The 11089-nt window shown below is 36.1% G+C and overlaps 1 pseudogene; it reads left to right on the top strand.

The window, feature by feature from the left end:
* Positions 1 to 1148: 1148 nt before the first annotated feature.
* On the top strand, positions 1149 to 1248 carry LOC122098617 (annotated as a pseudogene).
* Positions 1249 to 11089: the final 9841 nt, after the last annotated feature.

Below are 11089 nucleotides of genomic sequence, written 5' to 3'. Positions count from 1 at the left end.
ATGCATATGAACATTTTTTTCACTTTCTTGGCTTTAGCTACTTTTGAAATGATACGTATAATAAACAATTATGTTTTGATAAAATACCTTCCATTCTGAACAATTCTGTCTGAACTCTTCATCTCTCTATGATCCCTTGTAACTAAGATTATTTTTGTTCCAGTAAGACAATCCATGCTGTCAGGGTAAGATATTCTGGTTGGTCTGTTCCTACATGGAAGAAAGGTAAGGGTTCAGGGTCAACGTCTAGTGCATTGCGGTCCCTGGGTAAGGGTCACAAAATCACCAGGACACAGGGGATGCAGTGTGCAAACAGCAATTGCCACTGCATGCTGTGCTTTATTGTTAGTGGGTATTTAAAGACTAGCAAGCATAATCTTTGCCAAGATTTGGTCAGAAAACATTCACACAAAAATTTTCCACAGATACATTTTTACTTAACCTATGAGAGAATGTCTAGGTATATTATTATCTAAACTATTTTAGAGCAAGCTCAAACCACTTCTCCAATCTCAGCGAAATACTTGACCAGCTGTTCATCTATGCTTAAGCAAGCAGAAGAGCCACTTCCTCAGCTCCCAGGAGTCTGTGACATGTTTTGAGATAGGGAGAGGGAACATTTTCCCTCTGTAGCCTGGCGTTCCAAGAGTTTTCCTAATCCCAAACACAGTCCTCAGATAATCCCGAGGCTGGAGCCTGCATCATTCTGCCCCCTCAACATAGACCCTGAGTCTTCACAGTTCAGGTAGACATTTGTCCCAGGAAGACCTCATTTGGGAAATTTTAACCTGCAGAAAGTTAGAAGTAGCTCTTAAGTAAGGCTTACTTTGAATCCATTAGCTCCACAAAGCTAACTCAGTTGATAAATAAGTACTTGAAAAGCCACCACCTTTGGACTTAGCTGTAAAGGCTTCAAAGTATGATCAAATTTAAAATGAAAATGACAATATAGTCATTGACCAAAAAATTGTAAATGTGAGCAATCGACCAAACTATATAAGTTTTTTCCACTGTACACAGAAATTTAGAGAAATAAGATCAATAGCATTTTTAGGAACAATAAGGGTTCCCTGGTACAAATAGGCAACCATGGATATATGTCTGTATAAAGATTGTATCATTACGTACTTAAATTTAGAGGATAATACATGCTTCAGCAGCAGGTCTACCCAAATTACAACAATACAGAGATTAACATGGCACTTGCACAAGGAGGATATGAAAATTTGTGAAGTATTCCATATTTTTCATTCTTCTGATGCAAGAAATGAAAAACAGTTATTAAAAAGTTGATTACAAAAATACAAGTGTAACAATACATGTAATTCATAGAATTAAAGGTTAGTTTGACATCAGTGTATTAAATTTTCTCCTTAGAAAGGCCTTTACATAGCATAACCTTTACAAAACTTGAAATTAGATAATATTGCCATTTTATCCCAAAGAAATAAAATAATATAAGAAACTACAAAAAAAGGAGTCTTAAAATTCTTCTATATGGAATGCAATCTGCAAGGTCACATTTATTAATGAGTCTATACATTATATTACAATGTAGAATTCAAAGTATTATATCTAGGAGAGAATGATATAGATTATGGACATTACACAAACATAGATATACTTTTTTCAGAAAAGCACCCGGAACATCTTTAGTTTCTATACTATTCATTTCAACAGAAAAGTTAAAAATATTTCTGATTTAAAAAATCACAAACTCTGCAGAAATCATTACAGATGTATACAAACAACTCTTGAATACATTTTGATATCAAAGTCATGCAATTCACTTGGAAGAATACCATGGAATACATAAATTTTTATAGTAAGATATTGCTGTTGTTTTGTATTGTGAAAAAAATTTGTAGGGACACAAAAGATGGACTGGCATTTTTGAAATTTAAGAAACTTAACCAAACCATTACGACTTAGGAGAACAATTTGTACAGCCTTCGACAACTTCAAAGAGGTAGTGATACATACTTATCTTTTGGCAATATCAAATGCAGTTTCTTCAAAGTTGTTCTTCAGACCTGGTTTGATATAGTGGTTCAACAGAAGGAGATACAGAGTATCTTTGCTATTTCTATTCCCAGCAGCAAGATGCAAGGAGGTCAAGAGGCCTTTAGTTTGGGGATTGGTATCTGCATCATGATGAAGTAATAAAGAAGCCATTCTGGTATTATTCCACATGTAAGTACTGTGCAGGGGTGTCCAGCCATTCAGAGTTATTGCATGAATATCTGCCTTGAGCTACCAACTCATGGACAATGTCTAAGTGTCCACTCTTGGCTTCGCGATGAAGAGGGGTATACTCATCCTCATCCCTAGTATTCATCTGGGTGGCCTTTTTGGAAAGTAGTGTTCACACCACAGTAAGCCGATAAATTTCGGTATCCCAAAGAAGAAATTTGCTTGGATCCTACTCCATTTTTTTCTTGCAATTGATACCATTCCTCATTTTTTCATCTTGTTCCTTGTCTTCGTCAGAATTGCCTAACCAGAGATTTTGAGTACCAGTGGGATTGAGGTGTCCATGTATTTCCCCAATAGTTCACATTGGTTGAACTGGTCGGAAAAAACTGGTGAATGTTCTGCATATGTTTTTTCACCATGATTTATTTTCTCTTTTTCCATTTTTACTATTCTAAATTATTCTAACTGGAGAGTAGTGAATTATAGGGAGCAGAGGAAAGATTTTCCTCAGTATTCAAAGGTAAAGACTGAAAATATGGACCAGTGGTGTCTTCATGTGCAGCTTATTCTAGGAATGAGAAAATAGGAAACAATGCCTTCTATGTAAATGATTTGGGAAATACCATGTTAAAGTGTAAGAGAACTCACTTCAACATATGGGATTTAAGAGCTTTCTAGTAGCTTTCTAATGTTGGTATCCAACATTAGAAAAAATGTATAATGCATTAGTAAAATAGAAGTCCTTTGTATGACTACCTAACTTCTTTTTTTTTTTAAGACACTTGTTTTCATCTAAAAATAGGCCTATCTATTGTCTTCAGGTGATTTTGATGATTGAAGATGCTTAATGAGAAGTCAAAATGTATTAGTAGTCCTTTGCTATCAATTAAATTTCACTTTTTCTTCTTGGAGAATATAATGATCAAAGCAATAGTTCAGAATCAGCAAGCAATAATTCAGAATCATGCTTCAAGTGCCAGTGAATCACCAGTAAGTAATCCTCGATTCCATTTTCCACAAAGATTTTTTACAGATACAATCTGCCTGCCTTCTCTAGCTGCTTTCCTAGCCTGGATCTATTACTTCATTTTACAGGAAAAGTATGATTCAACTGATTTCAGTCAGATCTGTTAGTAGAATTATCAAATATTGAGATTCTTTTTTTTTTTAATTAGTTGTGGGGCCTGAACTCTGGGCCTGGGCACTGTGCTTGAGCTCTTCAAATCAAGGCAAGCACTCTACCACTTGAGCCACAGCACCACTTCTGGATTTTTCTGTTCATGTGGTGCTGTTTTGGGAAATGGCAGAGCAGAAAGTGAAATGATGCAACCAAAAATATAAAAGCAAAATAAATTAGGATAATTATGGAGCAATCATATTGTCTATGAGAACCATAAAACAGAGAGAGGAAAAGAGATCCAGATGTGCAATGACCTAGCTAGCCACAAAATCCATGCTTCTACTCAATTTACAGAGCAAACAAGTTTTTATTATTTTTAAAAAAAGATGAAATAGAATTTATGTATTTACTTGAAATTAGTAAATACATTGTTAGTCACCTACATAAAGAGACATAGCTTTGACTAAATTACAGATAAGAATCTTAATCCTTGGGCTGGGAAGGTGGCTCAGTGTAGAGTGCTTGCCTTGCAGCTTACTACAGTGCAGACACTACTTTCCAAAAAGGCCACTCATATGAATACTAGGTATGAGGATAAGTATAATCCTCTTCATCGGGATGCCTAGAGTGGACACTTAGACATTGTCCATGAGTTGTTATCTCAAGGCAGATATTTATCCAATAACTGTGAATGGCTGGACACACCTGCACAGTGCTTATATGTGGAACATATTGCAACAGCACACACACACACACACACACACACACACACACACACACACACACACACACACAAATCATCAGATTTCTTCTTAAGTATTTTTTGTGTATGGTCTTAAGAAGAAATTTACATTACTAACTTGAATTTCTGACAGAACAATATAATCACTGTACATCTTGCTTCTATACTCTCAATATTAAATTGCTATCTAAGTATGTGCAATAGATAAGTATAGGAAAAAGTAGGAGCCATACTGGTGGCTCATGTCTTTATTCCTCGCTAATCAGAAAGACAAAATCTGATGATTGTGGTTTGAAACCAGACCAAGAAAAATAGTCCACTAGATTATGGTTTGAAAGTAACCAGCAAAAGCTAGAAATGGAGCTCTTACAAGCGGTAAAATGCTAGCCTTGAGAAAACTAAAACAAAATAAACAACAAATTCTGAGACAGAGCCAGGCCCTGAGTTCAAGCTCTAGTATTAGCACCAAACTAATGAATGAATGAATGAATGAATGAATGAATGAACTAAAAATAAATTAAATGGTCACATGTGGAGAGACAGGGAAAATGTAACCACCGTGGTGAGTGGATTATGTATTATTTTGTAATAAGGCAAATTATCATTTTTCCTAATCACTAATATTTTTTGGACATATTTTGTTTTTTTTTTATTGTGAAAATACTGTACAGAGGAGTTACAATTACATGGGCAAGATAGTGAGAACATTTCTTATCAAGCATTGTAGCCTCCTCCGTTGTTTCCCTTTCCATCCTCCCCACCCAATCCTCCCCACCTTCCCTTCTCCCCTCTCTTCCCCACCCCCTGCACGAAAGTTGTAAAGTTCGTTTTCGACATAACGACTTGTACATTTCACTGTTGCAATGGGTCTACCTGTATGGACATAATTTGTTTCGGTAAAACATGAGTGTCTTCCAGTACTTCGAATGCTATTAGAACTTAAGTCTCCTTAGAATTAACATATACATCTATGACAGTTAGGGAGGACAAATAGGCCTGTATTATATTCAGATGTTCTGAGATTTCTTCTGGTGCATTTTGTTTTGCTTTCACATAGGATACCTAGTGAAATATCATAATAATTTGGTCCTCATATCCCTTAGGTTCTTTTCTTTTCTATTATTTATTTTTTTTGTTTCTTTTGTGAACATACTGTACAGAGGGCTTACAATTACATGGGCAAGATAATGAGTATATTTCTTATCAAGCATTGCAGATTCCTCCTTTCTTTGCCCTTCACCTCCCTTCCCAGCCTCCCTCCGCCCCCCCCCACCCAATCTTCCCACCCCCCGTCCTCCCTCCCCCCCTCACCCCCCCCCCCCCCCCGCACCAAAGTTGTAAAGTTCGTTTTCGACATGACAACATGTACTTCTCATTGTTGCAACAGGTCCAACTGTATCCTTAAACGACTAGTTTTTCCCCCTGTCCTCTACAAATTGTACCAACATCAAATATAGTGAAAGCAGGGGTTATACTGTGGGGGAGGGAGATACAAAGCAACAAAGAAATAATCTTATAAATGCGTTAGAAACAAATGCATGAAAGAAAAAAAACATTAAAATACATATCTAAGGGTTCATTTTCCTAACATCACATTATCTGACCTTTTCTGCTTGACTCATACATATACTAGATATTGCAAATAAGGGAAACCATGGGACCTATGTTTCTTTGGGCTTGGCTTACTTCACTTAATATAATTTTTTCCAAGCCTTTCCATTTCCTAACAAATGGGGCAATGTCATTCTTTCTGATGGAGGCATAGAATTCCATTGTGTACATATACAACTTTTTCTTGATCCATTCATCTACTGAGGGGCATCTGGGTTGGTTCCATATCTTAGCTTTGGGAAATAATGCTGAAATAAACATAGTTGTGCTGATAGCTTTAGTGTGGTCTTGTTTGTAAACATTTGGGTAAATACCCAAAAGTGGGATTGCTCGGTCATAGGGGAGCTCTATGTGAAGTCTTTTGAGGAACCTCCATACTGCTGTCCAACGTGGTTGAACAAGTTTACATTCCCACCAACAATGAAGTAAGGTTCCCTTCTGTCCACATCCCCTCCAGCATCTGTTGTTGTTAGAGTTCTTGATTTTTGCCATTCTAACTGGGGTGAGCTGGTATCTCAATGTTGTTTTGATTTGCATTTCTTTTATGGCTGGGGAGATTGAGCATTTCTTCATGTGTCTATTGGCCATCATTCTTTCTTCTTCAGAGAAGTTTCTCTTTATGTCTTTAGCCAACTTATTTATTGGGCAGTTGTTTCCTTGAGGATTTGTTGTAGGGGGATTTAATTCTTTAAGTTCCAAGTATATTTTAGATATGAGACCCTTGTACGTTGTATGGCTAGTGAAGATCTTCTCCCAATCTGTGGGCTTTCTATTGATCTTGCTAGCTAAGTCCTTTGCCATGCAGAAGCTCTGAAACTTCATGCAATCCCATTTGTCCAACCTTTCTGTGATTTGTTGTGTTTCCTGGTCTCTATAAAGAAAATTTCGGCCTGAGCAAGGAGACCTAAGGTTTCTCCTATTCCATCCTGTAATGTTTTCAGAGTGTCTGGTTTGACTCCGAGGTCTTTGATCCATTTGGAATTGATTCTTGTGCCGGGTGATATATAAGGATCTAGCTTTAGTTTTCTACAAGTAGTTAACCAATTTTGCCAGCACCATTTACTGACGAGGTTATCTTTCTTCCATTCTATTTTTTTAGCTCCCTTATCAAATATTAGATGGCTATAGGTCTGTAGGTTCATTTCTGGGTTTTCAATTCTATTCCATTGGTACTGAGGTCTGTTCTTATGCCAGTACCAAGCTCTTTTGATTACTATGGCTTAATAGTAGAGTTTGAAATTTGGTATTGATATTCCTCCAGTAGTGTTCTTTCCATTGAGGATCGTTTTTGTTATTAGGGGTCTTTTATTGTTCCATATGAATTTTTAGAATGCCTCTTCTATTTCCTTGAAGAACAAGGTTGGAATTTTGACAGGTATCACATTGAATTTGTAGATAGCCTTGGGAAGTATTGCTATTTTCACGATGTTAATCTTTCCAATCCAGTTACATGAAATGTTTTGCCATTTTCTAAGTATTGTTTTGATTTCCTTTTTCAAGATTTTAAAGTTTTCATCGTAAAGGTCCTTCACTCATTTTGTTAAGTTAATTCCTAGGTATTTTAATTTTTGTGGGGATATTACAAATGGAGTTACTTTCCTAATTTCAGCCACACTTTTCTCATTGTTGGCATACAGAAAAGCCATTGATTTGGGGGGCTTAATTTTATACCAGCCTACTTTGTCAAAGTTTTTAATCAGCTTGAGTAATTTGGGAGTGGAGTCTATGGGATTCATTAAATACAAGATCATGTCATCTGCAAAGAAGGAGAGTTTTATTTCTTCTTTCCCTATGTGGATCCCCTTTATGTTTGGATCTTGTCTTATTGCTGTAGCTAGGCATTCTAATACTAGATTGAAGAGACGTGGAGAGAGTGGACATCCTTGTCTTGTTCCTGAGTTAAGAGGAAATGTCTTTAGTTTTGCACCATTAAGTATAATGCTGGCTGTAGGTTTGTCATATATAGCCTTTATTGTATTGAGGAATGTTCCATGGATTCCTAATTTTTCCAAAAACTTCATCATAAAGGGGTGTTGAATCTTGTTGAATGCTTTTGATGCATCTATTGAGATAACTATGTGGTTCTTATCCTTGCTCCTGTTGATGTGATGAATTATATTAATTGATTTGCGTATATTGAACCAGCTTTGCATTCCTGAAATGAATCCTGTATGATATTGGTGTATGATTTTTTGGATGAATTGTTGAAGTCGATTGGCCAAAATTTTGTTTAGAAGTTTTGCCTCAATGTTCATCAAAGAAATGGGTCTATAGTTTTCTTTCTTTGATGAGTCCCTGCCTGGTTTTGGGATGAGGATTATGATGGCTGCATAGAATGTGTTCGGTAGTGAACTTTTTCTTTCAATTTCATTGAAGAGTTGGAGGAGTATTGGTGTTAGCTCTGCTTTAAAGGCCTTGTAGAATTCCGCTGTAAAACCATCTGGACCTGGACTTTTCTTACCTGGGAGTTCTCTTATTGCTGTTTCTATTTCAATGCTTGATATGGGTCTGGTAAGATGGTTTAACTCGTCTTGGTTTAGTTTTGGAATGTCAATATTTGCTAGGAAAAGGTCCATTTCTGTCAAGTTCTCAAACTTATTAGCATAAAGTTTTGAGAAGTATTCCCTTATAATGTTCTGAATCTTGGTTGTTTTGTGGTGTTGTTTCCATTCTCATCTCTGAGTTTATTAATTTGGGTGTGTTCTCTTCTTTTTCTGATAAGATTTGCTAAGGGTCTGTCAATTTTGTTAATTTTTTCGAAGAACCAACTCTTTGTTTGGTTGATTCTTTCTATAGATTTTTTTGGATTCTCATTTATTTAATTTTGATTTAATTTTAATTATTTCTTTCCATCTACTGGATTGGGGTTTATCTTGCTGCTCTTTTCAAGGAGGTTTATATATGTCATTAAATTGTTGGTTTCAGATCTCCCCAATTTGTTGATGTGGGAGTTCACAGCTATAAACTTGCCTCTGAGTACTGCCTTTGCTGTGTCCCAAAGGAGCTGGTAATTTGTGTTCTCAGTTTTGTTGAATAGCATGAACATTTGAATTTCCTTTCTAATCTCTTCCATGACCCACTCATGATTCAGCAGTGTGTTGTTCAGCCTCCATGTGCTACCAGCCTTCCTTTGGTGGCTTTTGGTGTTAAGTTCTAGTTTTATTCTCTTGTGGTCAGAGAAAATGCAAGGTATAACTTCACTGTTTCTGAATTTAGACAAGTTTGCTTTGTTGCCTAAAATGTGGTCTATTTTAGACAATGTTCCTTGTGCTGCTGAGAAAAACGTGTATTCTGATGCTGCTGGGTGAAATATTTGGTAGATGTCTGTTAAATCTTGTTGATCTCTGCAGCTGTTTAGATCTGTGGTTTCTCTGTTTAGTTTTTGCCGAGTTGATCTATCTAGTGGGGAGAGTGGTGTTTTAAAATCTCCAACTATTAATGTCTTTGGATCTATGTGGGATTTGAGGGAAAGTAGTGTTCGTTGGATAAATTTGGGTGCTACATTTTTTGGAGAATAGATATTTAGAATTGTAATATCCTCCTGCAGGAGAGAACCCTTAATTAGTATGTAGCGACCTTCTTTATCTCTTGTCACAAATTTTAATTTGAAGTCTACTTTATCTGATATTAGGATTGCAACTCCTGCCTGTTTATGGGGGCCATTTGCTTGGTAGATTTTGTTCCAGCCTTTAACATTGAAAATGTGTTTGTTTTTATGGGCAAGTTATGACTCCTGAAGACAGCAGATAGAAGGAACTTTTTTTTTAATCCAACTAGACAGTCTATTTCGCTTAATTGGAGAGTTAAGTCCGTTAATGTTGATAAAAAGGACTGAGAGGTATTTGGGACTTCCTGCCATGTTATCCACATTCTCCGGGGCTGCAATAATTGGGTTCTTTCTATGGTTCTTGGATTCTCAGTTTGGGTGCAGTTTCTTGGCCTTTATTGTGGTCTTGTTGGTTTTCTATGTGTAGGACATCTTTAAGAATTTTTTGCAGGGCTAGTTTGGTCGGAGGTATTGTTTCAATTTTTCTTTCCTATGGAAGGTTTTTATTTGGCCTTCAGTTATGAAGGAGAGTTTAGCTGGGTACAGTATTCTTGGTTGATAGTTGTTTGTTTTTAGGGCATGGGATACATCATTCCAGGCTCTTCTTGCTTTGCTTGTCTCTGCTGAGAAATCTGAGGTGATTTTAATTGGTTTTCCTTTATAAGTGATTAATCTTGTCTCCTTCACAGCTTTAAGGATCTTTTCTTGGTCTGAGTTGATCCTGTGTGGATTATAATGTGACGGTAGGATGTCCTATTCTTTTCTGGTCTATTTGGAATTCTAAAAGCTTCTTGTATCTGAATAGGCCTGTCTTTTTGCATGTTTTGGAAGTTCTCTGTTAGGATCCTGTTAAACAAATTTCCTAGACCATTAACTCCCGTTTCTAGGTGCTCCTCTACACCCATTATCCTTAGCCTTATCACTAATATTTTATTTGAACTTTATTGTACAATAAACCCTGAATTTGCCTTGCCTGTAAATGTGTGTGTACATGTACAGAAATATGTGTGTATGTGTGTGTGTGTGTGTGTGTGTGTGTGTGTGTGTGTGTGTGTGTGTGTGTGTGTGTGCGGTTGCAATGTTGCTTGCCAATGAGGACAGAGAGAGGCTGAAAAGAACTGTGTTGCAATGTTGTTATTTATCAGTGTTCCGTACTGTCATTTCAGTGGAACCAACCTTCTGTACATTTTATTCGTCAAATAATAACATCATCATAGTTAAAGCATTTACAACATTAAGTTATATAAAAGAGATCACTTTCAGCTCTTTGTATATGTTAGGCAAGAAGATACACATATATTTAAGTAGTAAGTTATTGCTGTAAGATGACTGTCAGTACAAAATATGTATTTGACCTCTTAAATTGGCTATACTTTTAAGATATACTCATGGAGTGAGTTTGACTGACTTGACCAAAGAGGTATTACACTCTGGTTATTCCTGTGAAACTCAAGGTGGATAAACCCTTTCCGGATTTCTGTTGAAAATAACTTTCTTTATAAGATAGTATCTATTCACACTAAGAATAAATCACGTATTTTTTAGGTTTGAATACCCGATCATATTGACTGAAAAACAGTATTGTGGATATGTTTGTTAGATATACATTGCAAAAACAAATAAACAAAAAAAGCATGTGTGTTGTATTTTACATACAAAGATTTCTTCATTAATAATTCTTTTGTGGGAGTAACTATCACAACTTTAACAAATAAGGCTTTTTGAAGATCTTTTCCAATATAAATAACATCCAAGAGCAAGTCTTGCAATTTCTGAAAACCCTTTGAATACTTTAGTGTTATTTCATTTCATTGACTATACAGCTAAAGACATTTCTGAAATAAACATTATTAAAATCTGAAAATGTAAGTGG

The sequence above is a fragment of the Dipodomys spectabilis genome, unplaced genomic scaffold (genome assembly GCF_019054845.1).
Source record: "Dipodomys spectabilis isolate Male_0828 unplaced genomic scaffold, ASM1905484v1 ptg000481l, whole genome shotgun sequence".
NCBI lineage: Eukaryota > Metazoa > Chordata > Mammalia > Rodentia > Heteromyidae > Dipodomys > Dipodomys spectabilis.
Note: the sequence above shows the minus strand (reverse complement) of the source record. Positions and strands in the feature narration are given on the sequence as shown.